Source organism: Lynx rufus, unplaced genomic scaffold, assembly GCF_022079265.1.
Source record: "Lynx rufus isolate CCGP_SWC_20201006 ecotype Redwood Valley unplaced genomic scaffold, mLynRuf1.p SCAF_29, whole genome shotgun sequence".
Taxonomy (NCBI): domain Eukaryota; kingdom Metazoa; phylum Chordata; class Mammalia; order Carnivora; family Felidae; genus Lynx; species Lynx rufus.
Window position 1 is genome coordinate 5,469,576 of NW_025814844.1, and position 10,923 is coordinate 5,480,498.

The following is a 10,923-nucleotide window of genomic DNA, read 5'->3' on the forward strand; positions in this document are numbered from 1 at the left end:
CATGTCAGGCTCTGTGCTGACAGCTCAGAGCCTGGAGCCTGCTTCAGAGTCTATGTCTCCTCTCTTTCTGCCCATCCCCCCCCCCGCTCTCTCTCTCTCTCTTTTCTGTCTCTCTCTCTCAACTAAAATAAAAAAATTTTTTTTTCATAAAAGTCATGTACCAAAATGCTTTTTTGACATTCAAGGCCCAGTATTCAGAAAAGTGAGATTCTGCTGTGAAATATGGTAGGAAGCTCTGGGGTCTTTCAGTACAGATGTAAGAGTGTACTCATTCAAAGGCCTGTGCTCATCACTTTGCAGCATGAGGCTGGGAAACCACTGTAGTTGGATTTCCCCAAATCAGAGCTACCCTTGGTGGTTGCACGGACAGGCGAAGCCAGAGGGCTAGGCTCTTTCACGGTGATTACTCTCCTGGGCTGGCTTGATGTGCAACAGTGGTATTAGGATTTTATAAAGAAAAACCTTTGGGTTTTGGAATCCAGCGGACCTGGATCTGAATCCCATCTCAGCATGATCTTGTATAGGTCAGCTAACTGCTCAGTTACTCCTGGATCTGCTTCTTTTTCTCCTATTTTATCAAAATGTATTAGTCGTGGGGCGCCTGGGTAGATCAGTCAGTTGAGCGTCTGACTTTGGCTCAGGTCACGATCTCGCCGTCCGTGAGTTCGAGCCCTGTGTCGGGCTCCGTGCTGACAGCTCAGAGCTTGGAGCCTGCTTCGGATTCTGTGTCTCTCTCTCTCCCTGCCTCTCCGCGCCCACACCCCCCCCCCCAACTCTCTGTCTCTCTTTCTCTCTCTCAAAAATGAATAAACCTTAAAAAAAATAAAAAATAAAATTAGTCCTGTGGCTCATTTGGTCAGCGCTCTACTTCAACAAAACCTATCCCAATAAACTGTTTATGGTTGATGGCTCGTTGATGCTTTACCTTTTGCAGTATAGCATCTGAGTTCTAGAAACAGCCTTAATGCCTTCAACTTGGAACTTCCAAAATGATGATCCCAGGTTTGGGGCACGCCATCAGTAGAGGTCTTGGTGGGGGAGCTCCAACCCTCCCTCCCCGTCTCTACCCACAGCGTTCCCTGCTCTTTTAGCCGAGCTCTGCCCAAGCTCGCATTCAAAAAGATTGGGGCACCTGGGTGGCGCAGTCGGTTAAGCGTCCGACTTCAGCCAGGTCACGATCTCGCGGTCCGTGAGTTCGAGCCCCGCGTCAGGCTCTGGGCTGATGGCTCAGAGCCTGGAGCCTGTTTCCGATTCTGTGTCTCCCTCTCTCTCTGCCCCTCCCCCGTTCATGCTCTGTCTCTCTCTGTCCCAAAAATAAATAAACGTTGAAAAAAAATTTAAAAAAAAAAAAAAACAAACAAAAAGGAGGAAAAAGTCCCACTTCTGTGGAAGTCAGTATTCTACATTGCAGGACCCCATCCCAGGACTCCTTGCCTAATGTGTGAGTATGATGAGCTACCACTCCCATGATTAGATTATGTTGTTATGACACATTTGACCCTTAGAGAGATTATCCAGGTAGCCCTTAAGGGCAGAGTGCTTTCTCTGGCTGATGGCAGAAGAGGACTGATGGAGAGATTCCAAGCAGAAGGAGAATTGGATATGCATTTTCACTGCTTTGAAGATGGAGAGAGACTAATGCTTATTGAGATGAGCAAGGCATTTCCCTCCCACACCCCCAGGAGGCATAACAATCTACTCCCATTTCATACACAAGGCAAGAGAATTCAGTACAGATTAAGAATTTTCCCAAACTCAGTATGTGTAACTGAGCTTCAAAAACCCGGCTTCTCTTACAACTAAATGAGAAAAAGATAACCAGCTTATCAAAACACTCTGTAAAAAGTCAAACAGGCAGGTCACAGAAACAAAAATAGAAACGGACCCCGAAAAAGATGCTCGATCTCATTCAAAACTAAATACATGCAAATTACCTGAAATACTGTCTACTTATCTATTCACATAAATTTTAAAATTTAACAGGTCGTGATCTTGGGGTTGTGGGATCAAGCCCCACATCGGGCTCTGTGCTGAGTGTGGAGCATGCTTAAGATTCTCTCTCTCCCTCTGCCTCTCTCTAAAAAAAAAAAAAAAATTAAAAGCTTAATAATACCAAGTATTAGGGAGGGTAAAACATAGATACTGTCTTATATTATTGATAGAAATGTAATTTGGAATATCCTTTTAGGAGATCAATATAGCAAAATTTATCAGAATTCGAAATATACATAGCCTTTGACTCAGGAATCTCTCAGCTAGGAATTGGCCTACAGATGCACTCACGAAAGTATGCCAGTGTGTCTGTATAAGGATGGTCACTACAGCATTCTTTGTAATAACAAAAACAGTAACAACATCTTAAATGTACAAGAAGACATATAATAAATTATGATTCAGCCCCACAACAGAACATGTACACAACAGAAAGAATGAGATTAAGGTCAGCCTACATTGGTCAAGGATCCAAAATAACCAATAAATCTTCATGGGGCACCTGGGTGGCTCAGTCGGTTAAGCATCCAACTCTTGATTTCGGCTCAGGTCATGATCTCAAGGTTGATGGGTTCCAGCCCCGCCTCGGGCTCTGCACTGACAGCAAGGAGCCCGCTTGGGACTCTCTTTCTCCCTTTCTCTCTGCCCCTTCCCCACTCGTGCTCTCTTGCTTGCTCACTCTCCCCCTGTCTCTCTCAAAATAAATAAACATTTTTTTTAAAAATAAGGCAGAAATCTTCAATGAGAGAAGCAAGATGCCCACCAACATATCATATGATATCATTTGTGCACATCGTTTTTAAACAGTATACATTAGATGAAAATATTTGACTTAAAATTCTTTAGAAGGATCAACAAGAAATCGTTAAGAGCTATTGCTCTTTGGAGAGAAACTCCAGAAAATAAGGATGAGAGTAGAGGAGTTTTGACCTTCCTTAAAATAAAATACTTAAATATGCACATATATGTATTATTTAAAACGTGTACGTTATCTTTAAGCATATTTACATAAGTGAATGTATGGATGTGGGTGTTTAGTTAGATAATTAATGAGTATGGCTTGGGAAAGAATAAACTATGCACAACTCAAAGTCTGTTTCGCAGCAGCTTCTTGTTCCGTAGGATAAGGAAGACACAAAACCAGGGTGGGTGTTTGGAAAAATTCTGTGGAGCTTTGTGCTGGGTAATAGGCACAAGGGATGGTGCCATTTAAATCCCCTTGTCACTGCTTTCACTGTTTTTCTGTTTGTTTGTTTTTTGGTTTTGGGGTTTTTTTTTTTAAGTCATTTTCTTAGTGGTTGCCCCAGAGAGTGCAACTCACATTTCTATGTATGACAACCCGGCTCAGATTAATACCAACCTAATTTCAATAGCATACCAAAACTTTACACCTGTGTAGCCCTTGCCCCTCTTCCCTCGTCTGTGCCATTATTATCATGCAAATTAGTATGGGCATACTTTGCACGCCCATAAATACAGATTTATAAGTATGGCTTTATGCAGTTGTCTCTTAAATCAGGTAGGAGAGGAAAAAGGACTTACAAACAAAAGTGTATTTGCAGTATCTCTTATATTTACCTTGGTGGTTGCCTTTCCAGGGCTGTCTTCGTGTGGACTGAGTTACTATCTACTGTTCTTTTATTCCAGCCTGATGGACTCCCTCTCATATGTTATAGGGAACATCTGCTAGTAACAAATTCTCTCTGTTTTTGTTTATCTGGGAATGTCTTGATTTCTTCTTCATTTTTGTGACGGATAGTTTTACTGGATATAGAATTCTTGGCTGACAGTGTTTTACTCTCAGCACTTCAAATATGTCATCCACTTAATTGTTGCCGCCACCACCTCCCCCCCCCCAAATGATAATTATGTGACAGCTCTTTATCTCAAGTAACTCTTGTAGTTATGAGTTACTTCTGTCTTGGTGCTTTGAAGATTCTCTCTTGTATGTTGCTTTTAACTGTATTAATATGCTATGTCCAGGTGTGGCTTTCTGAGTGTATACTAACTGGACTTCATTGAGCTTCTTGGATATTAATGTTTTGCATCCAAATTAGGGAGTTTTCAGTCATTATTCCCTCAAATATTCTCTTCCCTCTCACCGCCCCCCCCCCACCCTGTCCTTCTGAGACTTCTAGTATGCCTTTGATGGTCCATTTGGTGGTTTTCATCAAGTCTCTTAGGCTCTGTCCATTTTCTTCATTCTTTTTTCCTTCTGCTCTTCAGACTGGATAATATCAATTGACCTATCTTCGTGTTCAGTAATTCTTCCTTCTGTTCCCTCAAATCTCCCGCAGAAACCTTCTAGTGAGTGTTTTATTTTAGCAATTGTGCTTTTCAACTCCAGAGTTTTTATTTGGTTCTTTCTTATCATCTCTATCTCTTTGTGAATAATGTCTATTTGGTGAGACATTATTCTCACAGTTTCCTTTAGCGCTTTGTGTCTAGTTAAAAGAGTTGACCTAAAGTGTTTGTCTAATAAGTCCAATGTATGGGCTTCCTTGGGGATAGTTTCTATTGATTGCTTTTTTTCCTTTCTATAGGTCATATTTCATTTTTTTTACTTGTCTTACAGTTTTTGGTTGAAATTATATGTAATATAATGCTTGTATTATATTTAAATATAATGCTCAGAACATCAATTTCTCCCCCATTCCCAGAATTTTCATTGTTGCTGTTCATTGCTACTGTTGTTTTTTAGTGACTTTCCCGAACTAATTCTATAGTTTTCGTTGTGTGTGGCCTCTCATGTCCTTGCTAGTTAGCTCTGTAGTCAGCTAATGATTAGAAAGAGATTTCTTTAAGTGCCTAGCACCCATAAGTCTTCCAGTTCTTTGCCAGGAGCTCTGTGTGCCTCAGTCAGACAGTTTACACCTTTGCCTTATCCTTCACTTCCCACTTGCACAGAGCCACAAAGTCAAAGATGAGACTTTATGGTCCTATCAAGTCTTTCCTGGGAATGTGCAGGTCTCTGGGGGTCCTACAACCTTTCGCCTGCACATGGCCTTTTGTAGTCCCAGGAATACCCTGGAGCTTTTCAAATTTCCACATGGACATTCCACTCTTTAGACTTACCTTTTAAGCTCTTTGGTTAACCTTTTATTAGTCCCAACTGTTATCCAGTGCCTCAGGTAGCTGAGATGTTCAACAATTGCCTCTCATTGTTTTTGACAAACACCCCTGGGGAAAAGGCTGTTCACACTTGGAAAGCTCCTTGGCAGGTCACATAAAGACAGCCGTGAAATGGCGTCTTCCAGGGAACAAGCAGATGGGTCAAATAACGACAGTACTCTGGAAACAGGACTTTGAAGGAGCTCCAACCCCATTCTGGCCCCTTTAGTGGCTGCCAGACTGCTGGTTTTTACCATAATCACAGGCTATCTGTTTTCAAGACAACTATGGAGCCAGGGCAGGGTACCTGGGGAAAGGTTGTAGGAATAGTGCAAGTCAAAACATCATAAAACTCACTGTTCTTACGGAGATTCAGCTATTTTTCTTGAACACTCTTTGGGTTGCCACAAACCTTTGGTTCATTTCCAGAGTTCTGAAAAAGTTGATTCTTACTATTTTTGCCAATGTTTCCATTGCTTTTATGGCAGAAAGAATTTTCAGAGGTCCTTACTGCACCATTTTCACTGATGTCACCCTATTTTATTTAATTGTAATTAATTTAGGTTTAAATAGCCACACAGGATTAGTGGCTACTGTATTGGATGGCACAAGTCTATAAAATACAATGTGCGGGTCGCCTGGGTGGCTCAGTCGGTTAAGCGGCCGACTTCAGCTCAGGTCACGATCTCGCGGTCCGTGAGTTCGAGCCCCGCGTCGGGCTCTGGGCTGACAGCTCAGAGCCTGGAGCCTGTTTCAGATTCTGTGTCTCCCTCTCTCTGACCCTCCCCCGTTCATGCTCTGTCTCTCTCTGTCTCAAAAATAAATAAACGTTAAAAAAAATTTTTTTTTAAATAAAAAAAAATAAAATACAATGTGAAATCAGTCAATTGGAAGTCAACTCAACTCTTATATAGGTATATACAAATACAATAAACTTAAAATCAGAAAAACAAAATGGATAACTTGCTTTAAATGAAAAAAATTTATAACATATAGAAAACCTTTTAAAACTTTTCAGAAATATAATAAGAAATACAGATATCTTTCCATATATATTTATGATGTGAAATGGGGCCACCAAAAGAAGCCAGTCCTAAGGGCTCCCATGTCCTCATCAATAGCACTGGTGTCAATTGATCTATAGATATTATTTTTTAAATAGACACTAGACTATTTTCCATATTTAATTGTTTAGCCAACATGCAGCTTTCTAAGCTAAATGTAGTATAAATACAACAACAACAATATCAATAATTGCAGTTATTGAAGAACAATGTTGTGGTTTTTTTTTTTAGTTTTTATTTTATTTTAGAGAGAGAGAGTGAGCAGGGGAGAAGGGAAGAGGGAGAAAGAGAGAGACAGAGAGAGAGAGAGAGAGAGAGAGAGAATCTTAAGCAGGCTCCACACTCAGGGCAGAGCCCAATGTAGGGCTTAATCCCATGATGCCAGGATCATGACCTGAGCCAAAATCAAGAGTCTGATGCTCAACTGACTGAGCCACCCACATGCCCCTACTTTGTGTTTTTCAAGCTCTGTTCTTTGATCTTCCCAAGGGCCCAATGAGGTCAAGGGTCATATCTCCACTTTGCCCAGAGAAGACTTAAAGGAGTGCAGCAGCTCGCATAAGACCACATGACAGTGTATAGAGTCGGGCCAACATCCGGGCATGCCTAGGCCCATCCTCTTAACTTAGAAAGAGATATGCCCATATTTTGAATCATTTCTGCTTCTCCCGGTGTGTTTCACTTTAAAGCCACTTTGCTTACTTTGAGCGTATCTCTGCCTTGCCCTCTGAGACCGTACCCAAAGGGCACGGAGCCTGTCGGCCAGAGAGCAGCAAATGTGTCTCTCCAAACACATGGACCTTTGTTTCCTGAAAACATTGGCAGAATGGAACATAGCAGAACTATTTACACATCTTGTATTTTCCTCGCCTGGAAAACACGACTCCCCTGCTCTGATAACTCTATAAGTGGGTTAGGTGGGAACGCTGCAGTTTGGGCACTAAAAGCCCCATGTCCCATGAAGCCTTGTTCCCAGGCTGACATGACAGTTGGTCGCCCTATCTGCAAGTAACATGAGGAAATAGCAGAAAACACCTTGAATTCAGCTGGAAATAAAGAAGTATCAGTCTTCACTAGGCTTTCGGTTACAGACTGTCACACTTTGACCCCCCCGTTTTGCTGAAGGAAAATCCTCTTTTGCTAACCCTTTTTTTATCTGACAGGGCTTGGGGCAAAAACTTCAGGGTCTTGTCTCGGGAGCTGGAACAATAGCCACAACCAGCCCCTGGAAAGGAGAGTTCTTCCATTTCTCCACAAGTGAACAACACGTGCATGAAGCCCTGAGTGTGGACAGCATTGGCATTCCTCCTGCGTGACTTGGGATCCCACCCCAGGTGTAGACAGACATCTGTTTCACCCTGGGAGTGTCACTACTTAGTGTGGTAATTGACCAGCTAAATGCTGCCTTGCGCTTGGATGTCTATATGGTTGATCGTCAGGGAGGCTTCCTCGATTTTGTGTACAGAAAGCCAAGTGTCAGCACTTTAAAAAAAAAAAAAAAAACCAGATTAAAGTGTCAGAGCCACCAGCCATCTAAATGTTTGGCACTGTGCTGACAAAATCTGTAGATGTTTTCACCGAGACCCCCAATGCCATTCTCTCCCTCTTCCTTTATCTGGTTAATTAATTCATGTCTCCTTTAGATTCTGGCTGAAGCTTTGCTTCTGAGAAGATTTCCTGGGCCTGCCATCACTCACCCCACACACTCACATGGCAACAGGCCCTCCCCTTTTACAGCATTTTCACATCACGTCGCAATTACTAAGCTTGTGGGGGACAAGGCCATGTCTGCCCTGTTCATAGGTCCGCCCAGCATTCGGCACAGTCCTGGCACATCACAGATGCACATAAAATAGCTCTGGAATGAATGGTGGGTGCCCTTGACCTGAAACCTACAAGTACCCGTTGTGTTAAGCTTTTCAAGAAACCAAATATCATATTTAGTCTTACTGGGATGTTGGTCTCTGTGCTTCTGGGGGAAGAAATGGGAAAGTGAATAATTAGCATGATCCAAGTTGACTGTCACAAGAACGCTGTCAAGTAGGCAGGCCACATATTATCATCTCCATTTTATAGATGAAAGAATTGAGCACCAAAATGGGAAGAAAGTGGAGGCAAGGACCGCTTCCACCTGCCTTCAGGAGTCGGGTGTCAGGAAGCCAAGCAAAACGGAGAGCGGCTGAATTAAATGGATGCTGGTGCCTTGTTTTTTTCTAGTTCAATAAATTGAAAATAGAGAGTTTTGGTGTCAAACTAATACATTGGGGCTTACGGTTAGAGATTTTTGTTCTCCTAATTGGTTGGATTTTTTTAATATTTATTTTTGAGAGAGAGAGAGAGAGCACAAGTGTGTATGGGAGAGGGGCAGAGAGAGAGGGAGAGAGAATCTCAAGCAGGCTCCGAGTTGTCAGCACAAAGCCCAACGTGGGGCTCGAACCCATGAACCATGAGATCATGACCTGAGCCAAAGTCAGACGCTCAACCTACTGAGCCACCCAGGCGCCCCGGGTTCTTTTGAATAACATTGGTTCCACTCCTGGTTGAGTAAATGATGAATATTTGATTTCAGCGAAGTGTTCAGTTAATTAGTGCAGCTCACTCCGGATATCAGTTCACAACTCTCTCCACCTCTAGCCCCGGAGAGACGCGGCAATTCCCTGCCCAGCTTGCCACGCCACACCACGCAGGGTGAAGCACCCCAGAGTGTCAGCACGCACATGCACCCTTCTGGCCAGCGGGCAACACAGAGATCTTTGCGTAAACCCAGCGGAGGCTGTCACAGGCTCCCAGACTTACCCGATGCCAGCTGGTGGCACATCGTGCCAAGCAGCACTTCCAGAAAGGTAAACTAAAGCTGGGTGAGTAGGAGTCAGAAGCTTGTCCTAAGGTATCCAGTACGTTAGACAATCCAGGAGAAAGTTGGCTTACTATTCCAGATTTCAACCTGCCAAACCAGCTCTGGCACAAGACCACCAGAGCTCCCTTTCCATCATCTTTTAAGAGGCAAGGACATAAGTAATGATAATGCTGACATAGAGAAACACCATTCTTGTAAAACCCTAGGACACCTTCTTCCCCAGGGAGCCTTCCCTGCCACCAAGGCGAAGCTCAGGGTCCTTTCTCCATGATTCCATGCCCCTGAGCACAAAGAGCAGGCACTTTGCTCTCGATTCTGCAAATTGCACGTTGCCATATTGGCCTCCCCAACCAGACTGAGCATCTCGGGAGAAACAGATTCGCCTTGGTTACCTTTCTATCCAAGCAGCTCCTAGCACAGAACCTTATGCATACCCTGCATTCAATGACCTGTGTTTACATACTTCCTACATATACATGTGCTGCTCTCGATAAACATTTATTGAACTCAACCCAAGCTGGCTATTTCCAGGACAGAGGATGTGGTGTTTTTAGGGACCTAACAGTCAAATGATTTAAAATCGAATCTTCCCCCCATCACTTAATCGGGGAGTCTGTCTTTATACTTCTTTGGTTTTTTTTAAGTCGTTCTTCCTTTTTTTTTGTTGTTTGTTTTTTGTTTTGTTTTGGTTTGGTGTTCTTAGTACTAATCACGTCATTGCCCTGCATCCAGGGGTCAGGCATTGTATGATGTGCGTTTGATGGACACATGTTGATTAATACAGCTACATTCGGAATTGACGTACCCTGTCTGACGTCACTGGTACAGAGAAGCCAAATGACAGGGCCTCGAATACCCGTGGCTTATGTGGGACCTCCCTATTTTATTTCCACCTCCCAAGGAAAGAGTTCCAGTTGCAACGGAAGTGCATGAATTCAAAAGGCCACTGCCATGCATACTCATTCAGACCTGGGTACGGGTGTCCCAGGGAGCATCAGCTGGACGTGGGGGACGTGGGGAGCTGTGTGCCGTCCTCTATCTGGGCATAGCTTTCCCTGCTCACACTTCTAGGTAAAACCACTAGCCAAGTTAGAGCTCCAATATCGGCCAGCTTCATTCTGATGCCACCATTATCCAGGTATATACCAGGCACTATACCCAGGGCCATAGAGCTACAAACGTGAAATAAAATGTGGATCCTCCCCTACGTGCCTCCAGGGCAAGCTTGCATAAAGGAAGTTGTTGAAATCACCGGAATGACAGGAGGATACATTTTTTTTAAAAGAGAGAGAGAGGGGGGCGCCTGGGTGGCTCAATCGGTTAAGTGTCCGACTTCGGCTCAGGTCACGGTCTCACGTTTTGTGAGTTCAAGCCCCGTGTCAGTTTCTGTTTTGTCAGCTCAGAGCCTGGCGTCTGCTTCGGATTCTGTGTCTCCCTCTCTCGCTGCCCCTCCTCCAGTCACACTCTGTCTCTTTCTCTCTCAAAAATAAATAAATATTTTTTAAAATGTAAAAAAAAAAGAGACAGAATCTGAAGCAGGCTCAGGCTCCGAGCTGTCAGCACAGAGCCCGAAGCGGAGCTCGAACTCACAAACCGTGAGATCATAATCTGAACCGAAGTCAGATGTTTAACTGAGCCACCCAGGCGCCCCTTTTTAATTGTACTTTTAAATTTTTTTTTCAATAGGAAATTTATTGTCACATTGGTTTCCATACAACACCAGTGCTCATCCCCAAAGGGGCCCTCCTCACTACCCATCACCCACCCTCCCCTCCCTCCCACCCCCCATCAACCCTCAGTTTGTTCTCAGTTTTTAAGAGTCTCTTATGCTTTGGCTCTCTCCCACTCTAACCTCTTTTTTTTTTTTTCCTTCCCCTCCCCCATGGGTTTCTGTTAAGT